Source organism: Camelus dromedarius, chromosome 23 (genome assembly GCF_036321535.1).
Source record: "Camelus dromedarius isolate mCamDro1 chromosome 23, mCamDro1.pat, whole genome shotgun sequence".
NCBI classification, from domain to species: Eukaryota; Metazoa; Chordata; class Mammalia; order Artiodactyla; family Camelidae; genus Camelus; species Camelus dromedarius.
Window position 1 is genome coordinate 12,610,271 of NC_087458.1, and position 20,406 is coordinate 12,630,676.

At 41.3% G+C, this 20,406-nt stretch overlaps 1 long non-coding RNA gene across 10 annotated transcripts in view; it reads right to left on the reverse strand.

The window, feature by feature from the left end:
• The window catches only part of LOC105092706 (uncharacterized), a 41,459-nt gene that overhangs the window by 14,308 nt on the left and 6,745 nt on the right, over positions 1 to 20,406 (reverse strand). For 2 of the 10 annotated variants that reach the window (XR_010377527.1, XR_010377532.1), the window contains exon 2: positions 13,421 to 13,503. The exons of 7 other annotated variants lie outside the window; for them this stretch is intronic. This is a non-coding gene — a long non-coding RNA (uncharacterized LOC105092706). Of the gene's footprint in view, positions 1 to 1,431; positions 1,511 to 13,420; positions 13,504 to 20,406 lie in introns of all 10 variants that reach the window. One more of the 10 variants, XR_010377528.1, reaches the window with a different exon arrangement.

Consider the following 20,406-nt stretch of genomic DNA (forward strand, 5'->3'; position numbering starts at 1 on the left):
CTTTCCACACATTCAAAAGTAATATCATTTTACGTTCTCTTTTGTATCTGTTTTGCTTTTCAGCCAGGAGATTTACTTGAAAGCAGCAGCATCGATCTTAGGCTGTAGAAGGGATCTCACAGAATGTAACCGGAAGGGACATTTACAGTGAGGAAACTGAGGCCCAAAGAGAGACAGTGACACACACACTGGGGTTTTCTAACCGTGTTGGGACTAAACTCTTAATCCAGTTTTATATCCGTTACCCCTGTCTCCCCAACCCCTGCTATTTTCTCTCTTAGGCTATACTTACAACCTCCCTAGGGTGCTAGATAATACTTGTATGTCCTGGCTGTGTTCATTTTCGCACAAGTTTCCCATGAAGATTTTGCTGTTTCCTCTTTCAGACATGACCCAAGACCTCAGGCTGGCCTCATTAACTGATCCCTGTGGCACCTTAAAAACAGCCCTCCCTAGGGAGACGCCTGGATTAGGATGGCTAGTCCCCAGTGACTGCATTCCCACCAGCCCTGGCCCTCTCCGCAGAACTCAGTCCAAGCAACATGCAGTCTATGTTGAAGAAAGTATTTATGCGTGTAGCCCTTTTGGCTTCTTCCAAAGCCATTAAAAACCTTTGTGGTTTGAATCTGTTCACAGAAGAATTAATTGACGGTTTTGAATGTTACTAGAGAAGAAACCCAGCTAGTTTCTCAGGATATTCATCTGGGAATTTTCAGCTTGAGGAATAATGTATTTCAGATGTTCCCTAAAAAAATAAAAAGTAAATAAAAAGTGAAAAAAAAATGACTAATTAATGCCCTCTACAGAAGGTAGTTGTGGGTGGTTGGAAGATGGATATAAATCTGGTGTAAATTGAGATGGCTTAATAACGGCCAAACCCTTTCCCCTTCTGCATCTTTGTCTTTTGACAGTGACATTCAGAATCCTACAGCCAAAGCCTGCCTTACACAGAGGCAGAAAATTGCAGCTATGTTTATAAGCGATGTGGGAAAGCTAAAAGCCCCCATCTACTAAACGGTTCTCTCTGCTGGCACTCCGTCTGGTTTGGCCTGACACGCTTCTCTTTTAGATGCACACACCTTGAATTATTTAACCCAAACTCACAGCCTCACATTCAGAAAGAGAATACTAAAATGCACATTTTACTACATGTAAAATCGCTAGCATCAGGCGAGGCACGGAGCCAAAGTGGTCTGTGCATATTACATAGTGATGTTGGCTTATCCCTTCACGTGCTGAATTAAATATCTGAACTCCCAGTTTACATCCAGCACTTAAAGAGCTTGCTGCCCCTGAGAAGAGAGAGATCTACAAACAGATGATTGCAATACAGTGCAGCAAGAAATTTATAATGGAGGGAACCTCAGGTACCTCAAGAATAACGAAGAACGTTAGTCCAGCTGGAGACAGAGCAGGGAGGGCATGTGATACCTGACTCCTAAATGCCAGTGGGAGTTACTGTGGGATTCCTGGGAGCTGCAGAAGTTCTTCATCACTCTAGAAGTATAGGCTGGAAAGGGTGACAGAACATGGCATCAGCAAACCCAGAGTGGCCAGCAGGCGGGCAGAGGCTTGTTTTGGACGTGTGCATGTGGGGCAGGAGCCCCGAGCACCGGGTGCCCTGGTAACAGACTGACCGTATCCCCTGCCAGGACGGGAAAACACCTAGATAAATGCTGGGCAATGGAGGTCAAGCGCAAATTCCAAGAAAAGAACACCGAAGGCACCCTCTGGTTGCTTCAAAATATCCTTGTGTTCCATTCTGCTCATAAAGCAGTGATACATTGCCAGTACACATTATTTCCCTCCCCACTTCTGTGTGTCAACGTACATGTCTGTGAGGAGGAACCACATGGAAGGGAGCTAATATTTTTTTAAATAATTATCACTTATTGGGTGATTACATTATCATAATATTTTTATCATAACATTACATAATATTTAAAATTATAATTTATTAAATAGAATCTTCCCAACAGCATATCAGTGAGTTTGGAATTACTAATCTCGTTTTATGTTATAAGAAGACTGAAGCTCAAGAAAGCTAAGAAAGGTTAAGGAACTTGCTTGAAGGAACCTAACTGAAACAGGAATTCAGACCCAAAGTCTATTTTTTTGTTTCATGATGTTGTAACACTTCACAAGTTTTGGAATCAGGCGTATTTGGATTTAAGTTAATAAAAATGTATTTGTTCTTGTCTGTGTGATTTTTAAATTTTTATGTCCCTTTCCTTAATTTTATTAATAAGGTCTTTGGCTGGTTTGTTTTATTTGTGAATCTTATGTAAATATTTGCTCCTCTCATTTGCTTATTTTGGCTTTCTTGAGAAAATGAAATCATTGCCAGTGCTCCAAAAAGCATGAGTTCCAGTCAATTCAGTTTAACAGTTTCACTGAGTAAATACCATGTATGCAAAACCAGTGAATCCTCTAGATACGCCTCTTGCCCTGATTTATAATTTTCCCTTCACTTATCACCACCTAAAATATATAGTTGTTCATTTGAATACTGTCCAACTCTCTCTTTTTTTTTTTCAGGTTGGGCAAACTGTTTTACATTCTACTTTAAAAATATTCCTACATTTTAATATGTGGTATTTAATACCTGGTTCAATTCCTTTATATAATACGTGGTACACTGTCACATATTAACAGACCACATAGTGGCTGTTTTTAATGTTTGTGTGCTTTGTAAGTTTCCATGTCATCAGAAGCAGTACATCCTAGGACAGAGGAGATAAAGCAGTCTGGTTCTGAGCCCTGACCAGGAGAACTTCTGTGACCTTGAGTCCCTAAACGAGGTGGATCTTAGTCTTCTGGGGGCCATCAGAATACTGTCCATCTCTTGTAATAGACTGTGAACTCCATGAAACCAGGAACATCCCCGGTTTTGCTCGAAGACGTACCCTCAGGAACTAAACAGTCCTGGAAACCCATGCATGCTTTACAAGTATGTTAAATGACTGAAAAACCATTACATTCTGAAGGAAATATAAGGATGCATAAGACAGCTTTCGGTCTCGCTATGTGCACCTGGGTGGAGACTCGGGACACAAATGCATGAAGCTGCCCAGCAGCGTAAGTGGCTGTTCAGCTATTGTGAATCGGAGGCCTCAAATCCAGATGTGAAATAAATTTAACTTTCCTGTTTTATAACTCAGCCTAAACTGGATTTCAAGCTTCTATTCTGCTAGTCTAGCAGAAACTTTACATGTTTCCTCTCCTTCTCCAGTTTGTGTCTCAGATTTGATGAGAGCTTACGCAGGTCAAACCCCAGCGGTGGGCATGCTGCCTGGACTTCTCATCTGTCCACACCAGCCATCACTGTGATGCCCTTTGGTCCTCCTTCTGCAACCCCTCCAGGACTGGTAGCTCTCTCTGCCCCTTCTTCCTTATGCATAAAGGCATAGAAATCTTTGTGCTGCTTTTCAGCCATCTCTTAAAGACTGTCTTTGGACATCTCTGCATAAATACCCTCTCTGAGGTCTTGTCACCTTTCCTAGGTTCTGTCTACAACACGGGGTCCCTTCTCTGCTCTTGAGGGTACCACAGACCTCAAATCACTTCCTGGACTATTTCAGAGAAGAAAGGTACAGAGCCTTTCTGTGTCTCAGACCCACAGCACACTGTTCTCATCCCCTGCATTGCTCCTTCCCTTCACAAGCCTGGAAGAGTATTTTACTAATTTAGGAAGAGGGACAGTCTTCTCAGTTCATGTGCTTTCCAAACACTTTGGCTCTCCTCTAATCCTTTCCTGCAAGTCTTTTGGAAAACAAAGCCAAGATCAAAGACTCACAAGATGTGTGCCCTTCCCTGGAATGATGAACACAGTTAACTAGTATCTTGTATAGAAAGACAGGAAATGGGGAAAGAGATTACTATTTCAAAGACATGATTTTACTACATTCTTCTCCTAGTAAACTTTTACATTCCTATGGGTGAAAAGGGGGGTATTTTCTTCCTGTTGTTTGTTTCTTTCCTTCCTCCCCAAAAGTTAGGGTCTGGGACTGTCCTAAATTGGGCTCTCCAGGGCAATAATATCATAATCAAAGCAATCCACATGAAAGCAAATAGCCTCGTCTGTATAATGGAGCTAACAATCCATAGTTCATGAGTCAGTAGCCAAACTGGCTGACATGTTTAACTCTGGAACTGAGAAACCAGTTCATGTCTGGGGCAAGAGCTGAGCACTCTGTGGGCAAGAAGGAGGCCACCTGCAAATAGGTAAGAGAGCTCTCAGCAGGAATTGAATCAGTCAGCATCTTGATCTGGGGCTTCCCAGACTCCAGAACAGTGAGAAATAAATGTTGGTTGTCTAAGCCACCCAGGGTCTATTTGTTACAGCATCCTGACTGGCTAAGACATGCCACTATGGTTGATTTAGTCTGTAGGGACTTCAGAAAGTGAAAAGATCTGTTGAGAAGAGAGATAAAAAGAATTACTGGCAACCTGTCTTAAATTTTTTTTTAATTCTACAGTTTTCATCATTAATGAATTTTTTGCATCTGTTATTTGGATGTTTCTCCTTTGAGGACAACAGGAAAGTCAAAAGTCCTCTAGGGAGTTAAGCATTTAAATTTCCCATAAACTTTTTACTATTGAAAGCAGAGTTAATCAAGTCAGACAAGAAGGAAAAATAATCATTGTGCAACTCAGTCTTTTGCTAAATACACAAAGGCAGACTTGATCAGAGACTTTGGTCTTCACCATTCCTTATTTTTTTTTTTTTAACTTTTTTGGAATAGCTCTATTGAGGTATAATTTAAATGCTATGAAACTCGCTGACTTAGGTATACAATTCAATGATTTCTAGTAAATTTATAGAGATTTTCAACCATCACCACTCACTAGTATTAAAATTTTTTTAAATCATCCCCATATTTTCCTGTAAGCTCTTTTGTAGTCTGTTTTCTCATTATCACTCTCACTAGCCCCAGACCACCACTGCTTTCTGTCTTTTTGTTTCCTTTTCTGAACATTTCATATAAATGGGACCATAGAATATATGGTCTTTGTACATGGCTCCTTTCACATATCATATTTTTAAGGTTAATCCATGTTGTAGCACGTACTTTCCAACCCCAAATGGAAACGGTTTTGCTGTTATACAACATTTAGGATTGGACTCATTTCTATCTCCTCCTTTCTCATTATTCTGAAAAAATCTGGGATTGTCTATAGGCCCAATGCAGAATAACCATCTTATTTGTGGAACTGATAAATGGAGTCTTTGTGATGTGGACTAAATGGTATTAAGGAAAGAGAAAATACCATGTGTTCAGGTCCTGTAGGCCAGGTTACTCTGACAGAACAACATTTGAAATATATTGGTATCATCTATTTTTACCATTTAATCCTAGACTGGCAGTAAAATCACTGGCAGTATTAATCTGAGGGATACGCTCCAAGGGAAACCAGGCCCTTCTTTTTAGTTTTACTTCTCCGTTTATAATTTAGTCTGGATAACTTTCATTTTGGAGGGAACACAAACATTTAAATAATGCTTTAATTGCTTTTCAAAGTAATTCAAGGATATTAAGGTAATTTAGAAAATATTCAAGAGTATAAAAAGGCAGTCAAAAGTTGTCCATAATCTTACTCTGGAGGCAACTATAATAAACAGTCAGAGTTAACGTGTACATATGGTATTATGCCCTGTGTTTTAAAAATTTGATAGTATATTATAAGCATTTGCTTTAATGGCACTTTGAGTAAAAAAGAAAGCACAAGATTTTATGTAAAAAATATGTCTGAAAACTAAAAATAGAAAACTTGTTCCATTAGTGAACTTAGTTCAAGAAATAAATTATGTAGTTTTGAAAAATGGGGGGAGCTTGAACTAGTTCTTCAAAAAGATTTATAGAATCAGCAAAGAAGGTGATAGTCTCCTGTTAATGGGAAAACTAAAGTCATCACTGTGCTATGTAGGGAATTTGGAAACCAAGCAAATTGGGGATTGTCACGTAGTGACAAACCGAAATTTTTGTTAGCTGATCCAACACACATATGTGGTCCAGAAGAGGGGTCAAAATGCTTGCATTCTTTCCCCATCAAAACACCTTCTAATTCAATACAGACTGACTCATATAATAATGGCTAACATTTATAAAATGATTACTTGTCACCTACTATTCTAAGGAATTTACATGAATAATTCATTTACCTCTTAAAATAACTCTTTGAATTCAGGTCTATTAACTCCCTCATTTAATAGGGTGACAGATTCAAACTTAGGCATCAGATTCCAGAGGTGACAATAACCACCATACTATACTGCCAGATCAGGACATGCAAGTTGCTCTGTCCCTCCAGTCTTCCTCCCATTTTTTTTTCTCTTCCTTTTCTGCCCATCCCCGCTCCAGTCCCAGGTCCTGGAATCCACTTTGGAGGTGCACCATCAATGCATCAAGGATCAGGGCTTTAAGCAAATATCCTGGCTCCATCCTTGATGGATGACATCAGATTGACACTGTGAATCTTCAGGGGAGGCATTTTGACCTTAAATTCTTCAGAGCATGGTGTTTAGAAGACCAAAAAAAAAAAAAAAAACAAACAAACAAACAAAAAAAAAACCAGAAAAAAGAAAAAAAGAAAGCTTTCTCTTGATGTATTGACTCTCACTTGTTATACTAGCCAAGTCTCAACCTTTTTTTATTTTTAATCCCATCTTCCTTTTCACAGAAATGGGCAGCGCAGAGACAAAGGAATAAGGGAGAAAGAGAATTCCATCCTATTACAAGTGAAATCAGAACAAGGAGCAAAACGAAATATATTCCCAAGAGTTTCATAAAAACACAATTCAATCATAACTGACTTTATGATGAACAAATTATTCTGAAGACATTTTAACAACAGAGCTAATGTTTTGCTTTATCTCATTTTATTTTTTGAGCTGGGAGTTGTTGATTGCCAAGTCATCAAGGAACAGTGGTTTTTCTTGGAAACTGTTGTTCTGGTTTTTTTTTTTGAAAGAAAAATACTGCTACTACTGTTTACTATGGATAGGCGTATAGATAGAAGTTTTTATTTCTTTCATTTCATTTCTGATTGATTTTGACAAATATTTATTGAGCACTAAAAATATACGAGGCCCAGTACAAGGAACGAAGGGGATACAGGCCATAGACATATGAAATATATATTACATTTGGAGTGGCAGGGCATGCACATACATCTATGTATGTAACAGTTAAATTCCAAATTACTCTACTGACTGCTATTATGCAGGTTAGGTAGATCATTATTTACCTTGTGGCTGTTGGAAGGAAAAAAAAAACCCATAGTGCCCTTTAAAAGAACACTCAGATTTCTGTGATAGAAGCACAGAATTGAGAGACGGCCTGTTGTGTGTTTCCCTTGTCCCTATTCTGAAATTCAAACACTGTGTTTTGTAAGAATTATTAAGTCAATAGTATATTCTCTGTTTTCTCGGGGTAGGCACTGGAAGGAGGCAAAAAGGAGCTGGATGGTATAAAGTCTAGGTGGACAGTACACACGTCAGCCTTGGAGAAACAAGTCACCCTCTTCTAGCAGAAGAGTGAATTCTCCTTGAGCAAACCCCAGTGTTTAAAATGCCAGTCTTCCTTCCTTATTATAGCTCTTAAATATTAGGAAGAAAAGGCTGTAGAGAAGCCAGTTGGAGAATAGCAACCAATGTTTCTCCCTTTTTTTTTTTTTTTTTTTTTGCGTGTCTTTCTCAAATTTGGAGGTCTTCTGAAATAGTAATGCCATCACAGGGTTATTACTGTAATAAACAAAGAAGGAGGGCATATGAAAATGCCTTGAACAGCGAGAAGCACATGATAGGTACAAGGTAGAAGGTACAATTCTTTGCTGATGAGGAATCTAACATCAACGCTGGGGTGTTTCCTCGTGGAGGGAAACCCTCTACAGGTCACTGAGAAGAGAAATTCTGAAAAATAATGATCTGGACTCTGTTTCCCAGAGTCCAGTGTTATGGCTTCTGAGTAAACATCATTGCTCTCTGATTTTGATCTAATAAGTATCATTCTTTCCTAACTGAAAGAGTGGGAAAAAAAGTCTTCTTCCACAAATGGTGTTTCTGGTGTTTTAAATGACAGTTTTACTCTGTCATTGTTTTGGGAATACAGGCTTACCTCGTTTTATTAGGTTTCACTTCCTGGCACTTCAGATACTGTGTTTTTAATAAATTGAAGGTTTGTGGCAACCCTGCATTGTCAAATGATGGTTAGCATTTTTCAGCACTAAAGTATTTTTTATAAAGGTATGTATTTTTTTAGATAGAATGCTATTGCACCCTTAATAAACTACTGCATACTGTAAACATAACTTTTGTATGCACTGGGAAACTAAAAAAAAAAAAAAAAAAAAAAAAAAAAATTGTGACACTTGCTTTATTGCAGTGGTCTGGAGCCGAACCTGCAAAATCTTGAAATTACACCTGTATTTTGGAGAGGTGGCAGAAATTAACCTTTCTAAAATGACCCATATGTGTTTGCTTTTAAAAAAGAGTACACATTACTCCAGAATATCAAGTCCCATGTTCAACTTCATAGCATCCAATGCTGGTTTCATCCACCATTTCTAGTTATCATGTTTAACTTTCATGTTTCCCAAGGTAAGCAGTAAAATCGGCCCTCTCCTAGAGAGGCAGAAAGTCAAGTAGAAAGGAAGGGATCACTCTGCCATCTCACTCCCAAAGCATGACTGACAGTCGTGAGTCTTAGGGGATTAATTCTTGGAGAATAGATGGGAAGGAGGCCAATGGTCTTGAAATCAGCCTTACCCACATGACAGGCTGTTCTCCTAACGTGGAGACCACCCAGAAAAATAAGAGCGACATTGTAAAGCAGCCTAATCTCAGTGTTCCCAGACATTGAGCCCAAGAAGCTTCCATCCTGAATATGACTATTCCTAATTCTAGGCTCTGTGATTAAGCTCCTTTCAGTTTCTCCATCTAACTTTAAATTCAAAGTGTCTCTCAATGCTACAGCGCTAACCAGGTTTTCAAATCCTAACCCAAATAATTTGATAAAAAATGTGGTGCGGTGTGCCTGACCATTCTGTTCTCCCTTCGTGTCGCAGTCTTATTTTTGTGTCAGCTATTTTCAGACTGAAGGTGCTCTAGCGGTTAACTAAGGACAGCTGTGTTAGGCCTCAACAGGATTCTCGGGTCTCATGGGACATTCCGCTTGGAGAAGGGGAAGGTCACCTTTATCTAATTGGAAATAAATTTGAGAGTCTCACAAACACAGACTCAGAACATTATCAAAGACCAAGGAAGAAGCACTGCCAAAAATGTTACCCAAGAAGATCACTCAAAGGCTAGCCTTCTGGGACTGATAACATCACGTCCATGCATTTAAAGTCTTTAGGAGTCCTACTGTGTCACAGCTGTGCACTTACCAAGTTTACTGACCCTGAATGCAAAGTATGAGAATGAACCTAAGGCACAGCCCACGTTGTGCTGTGCACAGGAGGAAGCTTGCGCGCCAACGGCAGACCTGCTGGGGAGAGACAAGGGGAAGGGTGGTTTTTCTTCAGCTGCAAATTTATTTCAGAATCTCCGCAATGGGGACAGGAATGAGGTCAAAGAGAAAGGATATGAGTAAAGGTAGTTACTGGATGACAATTCATTTTTGAAAGAAAAATGCCCAAATGGTTAGCACTGTCTGTAAACAATTTCAGCAATGGTGTTTATTTCAGACCATGCAGGGCACTTTGGGTCACTCTTCCTCGAGGTGCTATTCTCTGAGAACAAATTTATCATCAGTCTTTGTGGCCCATTTTACATTGAGACCGAATTCTAGGGGGAAAAACAGAAACCAGAAGAATCATCTAGGATGAATCTTTACAAGGGATAAACTCTCCTATTATTGCTCAAGTCTCCCCTTGCCTCTGGCTTGTATACGCCACATGAGCTGTTATTCCATCAAGCCCAGAGCATCCATGAGACTCCCTGGTTCATTAGCTGAGCTGTAACTTTCACATCATCTGGTCAGACCATAGATAAATAAGTAGAAATGTCTGCTTTCACTTAATAATTACCCGGAGACACTCAAGCCCTTCCCAGGATATCCATTCTAATCCGATGATTTTTAAGTTAGGAAGGAACCTAGTTTTCTTTGGTTTTGAGGGAACCAATTTAAAACAAATATTTGGCCACAGAATTCCAAATATTGGCTTCTCGGTTCTTCCTGTTTTTTTTTTTTTTCAGTTCAGATGGGTATGCTGTTCTTTATTTTAAAATATTTAACTTTTCTATAAAGAGAAAAAAATAAATATTTTGAAAGGAAGTTTTCTATTTACTGATAGCATCTTCACCTATTACAATAAAATAAGAAACTCTGGAGGATAGAGGGGAATAAGTAGCAAGTAAAATAATAACTCACTTGGTAATTCGTATCTGGTGAACTCCTACCGTGTTCCAGGTACACGTTGCTACCTACTCAGAACCCCCAAGTGTAACAAGTGCATGTGTTACAGATAGGAAACCATGATTCAGAGACGAGAAATAACTTAAGGTCAGAGGGGGAATGCGATTAGAACTCGGAACGTTTTCACACCAACCCTTGTGGTTTTCCCACGTTAGCACATTTCCTCTCCACTTAATACATTTGTTAAGATGTATGCTTCCTTTTGTGGACAAAGACAACACTAATGGGCCACTCTTTCTTGGAGGTGATTGGCTTGGGATGATCCATCATACTCCCCCTCGTCTGTTTGGTGTGCAGTGCCACTCTGGATCAAAGGCCTTTAAGCGTCAAATCCAACTCCCTGGCCTACTCAGACTTCTGGCCTCCATCTCTCCTGTCTCTGGCCAGGCTCCCATGGTATGGCCCTACCTCACCTTTCCAATTATTTCCCTTCACTCACCAGGTCAGTCAAACTAAGTGAGTAGCTGCTCTCTCTCACTCGGTGTTTCCCCTCCAAGACTTTACTCAGGCCATGGACTCTTCCAGGAAGCCCCCCAACTCCCTTACTACATGCACATGCCTTAGTCCTGCCATCGGTTTCAGCCCAACTCAGATGTGTCCACTGAAGAAAAACACACAACCTAAACGTTGAGAATTATGTTTTAATCAGCCGACATCCTGAGGACTTCAAGCCTGGGAGGCAGCCTCTCAGAGAGTTCTAAGGGACTGCTCCAAAGAGGTAAGGGAGAAGCCAGGATATACAGGAGTTTTTGCAACAAAGCCAGGTCGTCGGAACATCAAAAGTTTACTGTTACTTAAAGAAAACCAGGTATCTCAAGTTAAGGAATTTAGTATTTTTCTATGTATGGGAAGATGCAAGAGTCTGAGCTCATTGAAATCATTCCTTTGATATACACCTTAGCTTTCTAGGGCCAGTATCCCATGCTTCCTACCCTGAGTGCCCTCAGGGTGTACCACTGGGGGTGGCTGCAGTGGCTGAGAACTGGACAGCGGACAGCCGCCTGCTTGTCTCTGCCCTGAGTTCCCTCTGGTTCACGGTCGGGGCAGTGGGTAGTGGCTGATGGCTGATGGCTGCAGCATCATTTGTTTACTGATATGGCAGGCAATATTTTTTAGCCACAGATGTTTTCCTTGCTTCTCAAGCCTGGAAGTGATTTTGCCCTCTTGTTAGCTTTTATAGCCTTCTCTTGTATGTTTCTTATAAACTTTTACTTTTCATTCTGTAATACAGTATTTATACTTAAGTCTCTTTTGATTCAAAGGCAGGATCTATACCTGATTCACAGTTTCATCTTTCCCAGAGCCTAGCTTTTGATAGTAAGAATTCCAGATTTAGGGAAAAAAATATTTTAAAGGATACCTAGTAAAATCTGATACTCAATTAAAGACTAATTTTAAGTACATTATTTGAATATTCTGCATATTTAAATGTCACATGGAACATTCTTATAACAAGTCATTGTTTCTTATCTGAAGTTCCAACTTGGTGCCCTGCATTTTATCTGGCAACCTTATGAATAGATACTCACCAAATAGTTTTTAAATGAATGAATTTCAGCCAGTGCTACAAATCTGACTATGGTGTCGTTAGCACTGATTGAACTAACCTCAAATAGTCATAAAACAGATATCTTTGGAAAGGATCATGGCGACAATTTATTCCAACTTTCTAGTTTTAGGGTTATTTTAAAACATAGGCTTTCTCTGAAACTTGCTCCAAGTCCCACAATTAGCTAATGTTCTGGCATCACACGTCTTTGAAACTGGAAATTTTAAAAACATAGAGCAGATCATCAAAGCTGCAGAGGGCTCTAAGGATGCAGAGAACTTGGACTGTGCTTCTGTATAAGCTCACCTCCTCGTCCCGAGGTGAGAATTTACGGCTGGTTCAGCCCTTGTTTAATGCTCTATGTGTCTCTCTACGCTTCTGCACATGCTGTTTCGAATGGAAGTCTTAAGAATCAATGACTGTCCTCTCTGGTCACTGATTAATCCTGCTAAATAAAGTATACTTGTAAAAAGAACCCCTGAAATATACCAACAGAACCAGAACAGACCTCAGTAAACTGATCTGGGCCACAGTGTTGGTCCCCCTCACTTCTGGCAGCGCTTTTCTTCCTGGTAACCCTGCTACTGCCCTTGGGAGACTCCGGGAGTCCTGTCTTCCAGGCTTCCCTTCCTGCAGGGCCTTGTCTCTGTGGCACTCCTTCCTCCCATCAGAACTTCCCCGCCCTGCTGGCATCTAACTGCCAGGTGGGAAAACAACCTGATAAACTGACCTGAGCAAGGTGTGAAAGGCTGACGTGGTTTTCATGGGCTTCATGTGCACCTCCTCCAAGAACCAGCTTAAACGTCATGCTTTCTGTGAAACCTCTCTTGATTTCCCCAGGAAGTTAACGGCTTCCTCCTGGGAGCCACCCCACACTTCTACCCACTCTCTGCTATGTCTGGTAGCTCTCTGGTCGAGGCGTAATTATGCATTTATAAGCGCACATACACACAATGGCTTCTTCACAGACAGGGGCAATTCCTTCTTTATATTCATACTGCCAACACTTAATATGGCTTCTGTCTAATCAATATATATTAAATTATTACTATATTATTAAATATGTATTAAATAATTACTAATATATTAAGTGTTTTTTAAAAAATACATTGAAACAGGGATTCTTAGATAATAATTAAATAGTGACCCTTAGATTAGAGGAGCAAACACTGAAAACAGCCCAAAAGGAAGACTTTTTAAAAAAGTTCTGTGGTCTAACATGTAGTCTTCAGCTATGTCTAGCATGTCAGCCCTGAAGATCCCTTCAGAGAACAGGACTATTGCTGATTCAAGAGTGTTTACAATGCAAACGTTATAAAGCTTAACCTGCTCTGTTTCTTCTAATTATTACCTCCAACTAGGCTGTCTTAAATCTCTCTTCCATTTCTTGGATAGTGTCTTGGACAGAGTCCATAACTTTCTGGTCACTTTTAATTACTAAACACAGGCTTACCAGTTCAAGACAGGAGGGGGCCGATGAAGCGTGGCATGCCCTTCCACTGCTCCCCTTCCTCCTCGGGTCTGTTTCCTCTGAAGCTGGGGGCAGGGGGTGGGACAGGAGAATCAGAGGTTACCTTGCAAAACCATCCATATAGCAGACCAAGGCGTAAGGCATTTCTGGAACCTCCTTGACTTGGAATGGCTCTGTCCTTTGATGGTGGCTTCAATGGATGTAGTGGTCTCTGTGAGGATGAGTGCTTAGTTTCTTGAAGTGGTGCTTAGCTGTCCCAATGTAACCAAGCAGGACCCCACGGGGCCTTCTCTAACGGACCACTTCCCCCACCCTATGTCCTCCACCTGCTTCTTATCTGTAGAAAAACTGGCCTCCTAGGGCTTCCTCAAGTTCCAAAGAGTACATTTAATCAGAGAAGTGAGAAAACACAGAAAGAAAGGAAGCAGGTCAAGTGAGACAAAATAGGAATAGTTTAGTCATTAAACAAAGTCAAAGACCTTTAAGTTCCTCCTCAGAGGCTATAGACAAAATTCTGAGCCACATCCTTTGAGCTGTTTCGCTGACACTGAAACTGCCACCAGGTGGAAGAAGTTAACTATATGCTGACCACAAGCATGTAGACCCCAGACTGGTAGGAACCAGAAGGTCAATGATGTTGACTCCTGATTACCTCACCACCAGCCAATCAGAAAAATGTCCATGAGCAGATGGATACCCTGCAACCCTCCTCCCTTATCTTGTCTTTAAAAACCTTTCCCTGAAAGCCTTCTGGGAGTCCAGGTCTTTTAAGCACTAGCTACCTGGACTCCTTGCTTGGTGCCCTGCAATAAATGCTGCATTTCCCCTCACCACAACCTGGTGTCAGGGATTGGTTTTACAGCACGTGGGCACAGGTTTGGTTTAGTAACACTAAGGATATTCTCCCTCCACCCCTGCTGCAGTATTTTTTTTTCTGGGTGGGGGGCCCCCCTTTGGCCCTGTGGCTGTCGAGCTGCTTTAGGAATCTTGCCCCCCACCTAACCACCACATTCTTTCCCATGAAGCCTCACAACTCATGGGTTCTCTTCCCAAAGATTCTTTACTTTGGGGCCTGTAGGCCCCACAGGAACAGGCTACACTATTTCAGAATATCTAAATAAGAAATAGACACTTTCCTCCATGTTCACAAACATGCTCTTCTTCTGAATTCCTTGTCAAGATTTCCAAGGAATTCTCTCACCACACTTCACTGTGTTCCAGCAGAAACTCTAAAGTGGGCCTGTAGATTCTACAGATCAGCAAGGAACAAGAGGACAAGCTCCCCCTTTTGTTGGCATCTCTGTCTCTACCCATGATTCTCTTTATGCCCTGCCCCTACTTTATCCTGTCAGCCACCTTTTCTTAAGTCAGGTCACTAGCTCTCCACGGATCAGCTGTGAGTGATGGTACAGAATTGTGGTACAAGGATGCCCCCAACACTGGTATATAACTACCCTCAGAACTAAATTGACTTACGGATATCAGGGATACCCAGGGATCATTGAAAGCTGACTATACATTGTAAAAGGTACTTCCTCACTGTTAGCAAACTACCATGTTATCAGCAGTTCAGAGTGTGGGGACATTTTTAATGGTGTTTCTAAACTGATACATGCTCACTCAGTTCTGTCTCTTTCAATTTTATCTTTGTGTTTTCACCAAGTGCATGGTTTTAGAATCCACCGTCAGGGAATGTGAGTCCTCAGTAAGTTAGGATGGTCCTCTACGCTCTGTTGAATAAGACCTACTTTTCTCTACGACAAGACCCAAAGTGTCACCAATTCAGTTACCTTTGTTTGTTCCTTTTGAATATATTCAGACAGGGCTTTGAAAGAGTTCTGTTTCTAAGAAAAATAAAATGAATCACATGTACTGAGCACTCAAAGGGCATTAGCAAATATAAAAGTAATAAGTAATTAGTGCTCAGTTTAAAAAGGAGGTACAAACTGAGGGACTGCATCCTGCTCTGAAGGGAATCTGGTGCATTTGTCCCGGCTTGAACCCTCAGACTATTTATAGATCCTGTTCAGAAAGGCTGTTAGTTCATGATGTTGTGACTCTGTTTTATGGATTGAATTATTTCCTCCAAAACAGAAATGCTGACGTCCTAACCCCCCAAATCTCAGAATGTAACCTTATTTGGGAACAGGGTTTTTATGGAGGTAATTAAGTTAAAATGAGGTCGTTAGGGTGACCCTTAATCCAATGTGACTGGTGCCCTTATGAGAAATTTGGACACAAGATACATAAATAGGGAGAATGTCATGTGACGATGAAGGCAGGGGTAGGGGTGGTACATCTACAGACCAAGGATGCCAAAATTGCCAGCCAACCACCGGAAGCTGGGGGAGGGGCATGGAACAGAGTCTAACCCCCAGCCCTCAGAGGAACCAATGCTGCTGACACCTTAATCTGAAACAGAGTTCCCTCCAAAACCGAGTTCTTCTGTTGACTTTACAATTAACCTCTCTATCCAAACTTCTATTCCCCTTCTTGTCCCGAACCTGCTCCCCTCAAGGCTGAAGAATATCAAAGAAAAGGGGGGGCTGAAGCCACATACAAGCCCCGGTGTCCCTGCCCTTTGAAGGCAAAAGCCTTTTGCTTTATCGCTTTGGTCTCCCAGGCCTCTCCTGAGTCTCAAAAGGCTGGCTCAAAAGCTACCGGCTAGGAAATGGGAAGACGCAGAAACAAAGAATAGCTGTTGAGCCAGGACACTGGTAACAATTTAGATTATGAACCACCACATAGCAGAATCTCCGAACTCCCAGTTCCCTGAAGGATACAGATAAAGGCTTGACACACATTCCTAAGCTGTTTTTACAGGAAGCAGACCCCTAACAGATAAGAACTGCTGACCGCAAGCATGTAGAACCCAGACAGATTGAAACCAGAAGACTGGTGGTGCTCGAAACTTCGCCTTGATGCCAACCAATCTGAGACTTGTGCATAAGCTGCTCGTGCACCCTGCAGCCCCCTTCCTCACCCAGCCTTTAAAACCTTTGTCTCCTAACCTGCAACTTGGACATGGCCTTGGGATGTTAGTCTACCACCTTTCCAGGTTGCCGGCCTCCTGAATAAAGCAACTTTTCCTTTTCCACCAACACTTTTGTCTTGAGTACTGGCGTGTTTCTGAACAGCAAGCAGCCAGACTTGTGTTCAGTACCCGCCTTGTCCAGTTACAAATCCGGTCCTTCTAGTCTCCAGAACTGTGAGACGATGAATTTCTGCTTGTTAAAGCCACATAGCTTGGGGCAGTTGTTATAGCAGACCTAGGAAACTAACACATGCTGTCCTTTTGTCAAATCTCTTTATTTCTGAATTCATATACAAAGGCATTCATCTCACATTTGGGAGCAACTCCTGTGAGGTGTGAGGCTGAAACAGAGGGAAGAGCTCCTGGGATTTTGATGCGACCAGGCTACTCAGGGTGTTGCTTCACGCCTACCTCCCCAGCCCCTGCTCTCTCTCCTTACCTCATCCCCTCTCTGAGCTGAAGAGATGTCATCATTCAGCGAAAATGAACTCTAGTATGTCCTTTACTTATTCTTTTCCCTAAAATAGTTTTCTCCAGTAAAAATTTAGGATTCTACATCGGCAGAGTGGAAAACATAGAACTTTAGAAAAAAAACCTTAATTTTTATTTATGAAATAAAAATGAGAACCTTTTTCTTTTTGGTCTTTTCTTTTTTTTCCTTCAAGCAGGAAAGACATATCAAATTACCTAGAAAAAGTCCCTATTTTATTGAGAAGGAAATTGAAATAATAGAAACAATGTATTGGTCTCTGCCCTTGCTTCCTGGAATAGAGCTCTTAAAACTTTTGTAATTTAAGGGTTTCCTCAGGGATAAGAGCACGAGGAGCATCTTTTGTTTTAGTAATTGGTCACTGACCCTAGTTTCTAACACAGAGTTCCTAAATCCCTCAGGATTTCCTGGGTAAAGGAGCATCTTTTGTTCTGAGGCAACTCTTAGTGGGCTCCTGGATAACTTTAGGATGGAGGCTGATCACCAGAAAGACCAAGCCGTGATTAGAAGCTTGGAACTTTCAGCCCCACCCCCATTCTCTGGAGAGAGGAGAGGGGCTGGAGATTGAGTTAATAGTCCACCATGTCTATGGGATGAAACCTCCATAAAAATCCCTAAAGTGTGGGATTCAGAAAGCTTCTGAGTTGGTGAACACATCTAGGTGCCAGGAGCATGGGGGGGGCATCCCAGCTCCACAGGGACACAAGCTCCTGTGCTCAGGACCCTTCCAGACCTCACCCTATGTATCTCACATCTGGCTGTTCCTCTGTATCCTTTATCATATAACAAATTGGTAGACCTAAGGGTTTCTCTGAGTTCTGTGAATCATCCTAGCAAATTATTGAACCTGAGGAGGGGGTTGTGGGAACTCCAATTCCTAGTCTGTTAGTCAGAAGTACAGGTGACAGCCTGGGACTTGTGACTGGCCTCTGAAGTGGAGGAAGTCTTGTGGGACTGAGCCGTTAACTTGCGGGCTCTGACACTAACTCCAGGTAGACGGCGTCAGCACTGACACTGGAGTTGGAGAACTGGCCGTGTGGGAAAACCCCCACACATTTGAAATAGAGTGTGGAGAGGAGAAACAGAGTTTTTCCTTTTCACTCACCTAGAGAAGAACACAAAGTTAAAACATTATTTTGCCCTTGGAGGTCATTTGTCCTAATTACTGGGTGCTGAAAGTATAGTGTCTGATACCTAAATATTCAGTGAATTCCTGTTGACAGCATCATGGCAGTTATATTTACAGTTGATACAAAATCTTTGCAATCTTGCCAATTCTGATCAATCCTGGGGTTAGAATCTTAGTTTAAATTTCTGTTCCCTAGCGGGGAGTAGGTAGAGCTCAGTGGTAGGGCACATGCTTAGCATGCACAAGGTCCTGGATTCCGAGCACCTCCATTAAAGAAAAAAAAAATCCCATAAATTTCTGTTCCCTACTAAGCCACCACCCTACATGGTTTGCCACTCTGCTTTCTGTCTCCAAGCCTAAAATGAAAACATAATAGGGTGAAATAAAATGTCCTCATCTCCCCACACGACTGCACCCCATTCCCTGCCCTGGGGCAAGGGGAGAAACAGGGTGATTCTGAGATAATTCATTGTCACTCAGGGTAGGAAACAGGGTGATTCTGAGATAATTCATTGCCACTTAGCATAATATAGTCTGGTTTATTCCTAAGAAATAAGGCCAAAATTATATTACTCCTGTGACTGTGAATTTCTCACGTAGAGCAAACAGCAGTTTTCATAAGCAAATTAATTCTTGGGGTAGCAAATGCTTTAAATGTGTTTTGCTTTAGCTAATATTAACTCCAAGAAAAAAACCTTTGGGAGGCGCCCACGTCCACAAGTGGAGCCAAACGTAACTGACAACCGACAGATTTAGCTGCAGCTATGAAACTTCCTGTTATGACAAAGGGAGAAACTGAGAGAGTCTGGAACTTTATTCTTTCTCTTTGGAATGATCATAGGTCCTAGGGAAGTAGAAGCTTGGAGAGATTCTGGAAGATGCCAAGCTGTGGGAAAAGAGGGCTAGGAATGAGAGAACACCTGCACCGGACACCTCTGAAGGCCCGGAACGCCCTTGAGGGGCCAGTCCACCCACAAGCCTACAGAGGGGCATAGTCCCTGCGACAACACAAGGGGAAGTAGAGCCAAGAGTCCAGGCAACTACATCCTTCCTCAGAGAACTGCCCAAGGCTCGGCAGGGCCCGCGTGAGTGCACTGTGCCACAGGGAGGTGACAAAGGGGAGCCAACATCCAGGGAGGTAGCCCTTCCCAGAAGGGCCCAGCGATACAGCCTGTGGAACACAGAAAGCAGCACTGCCCTTACCAGTTCTAAGGGTCTGAGATTAGGTAGCAGAGTAGAATATTGAAAGACAGAGCTTTTCCCATCAGATTATGGGGGTTCAAATTTCAGCTCCCTGGTTTCCTAGGTGTATGACTATGAACAAATTGTTTTAATTTTTTCTTAAGTGATTTAAGTTTTGGGGTTTTCATCTGAAAAATGGGAACAGAAATTACCTCACGCCGTTGTGAGAATTAAGGAGGTAGTACATGGAGCGGACCTAGCACCTAGACTATCTTCTAGGAATGTGAATCATTATTATTATGTAAGTACCATACGCAAAAGGTATATAAACGGAACAGCATCCAAGTGTCAGTTTTGAATTTATATGGTCACCCTGTGTTTATTCGGTTCTCTGCTTCATAGTGGGTGAAAACTGACAGGTAATCTTTTTCAAGTAATAAGGATTAAATTAAACACCCTTACTTGGTGCTTATGTAGAAACGTTTTGATAAAACACTCAGACAAAGCCTCCTTTTTTGATAGAAAACAGGATTAAGGGCTATGAAAAGAAGATGCTGAGAACTCAGAAGGGACTTCCTTCTAAGGGTTCATTAAACAGAGTCCTGACTAGAAGCCTTACTCTGGATAATAGACATCATTAGCATAAGAGAATCCATAGGAATGAAAACATGACCCTAAAACTCCGACCAAAAAAGCTAGTTATCGCCGGAGTTTTCTGATTTGTGATACTCTGTCATTATTGATTCTGTTTTTTTAATTTCTTTTTCCAAAATTTGGTATAAATCATTAGTCTTAACATTAGTGCTCATTAACAGTTTTCCCCCAGAGAATCTTATAAACTCCCTTGAAATAACGGGCAACACCACAGGATACTATAATACCAAAATTGGAAATACCTAGAGTGTAAAAATTGTATTCAAAAAGTCACACTAGACAAATGCTTTTACCAATATCCAATTTGTTTAGGCTATTAATTCCTTAATTCCTAAGATTCTCTATACTATGCTAAAATAATATAAGTTGATGTGAAAGTTGGGGAGAGAATACTAGGAGGTTAGAGTAAAATAAACCAAATTCTTGCTTCCTTGGATCTAGTTTAGAGCTTATCACAAATTAGTAAAGGACACGCATTT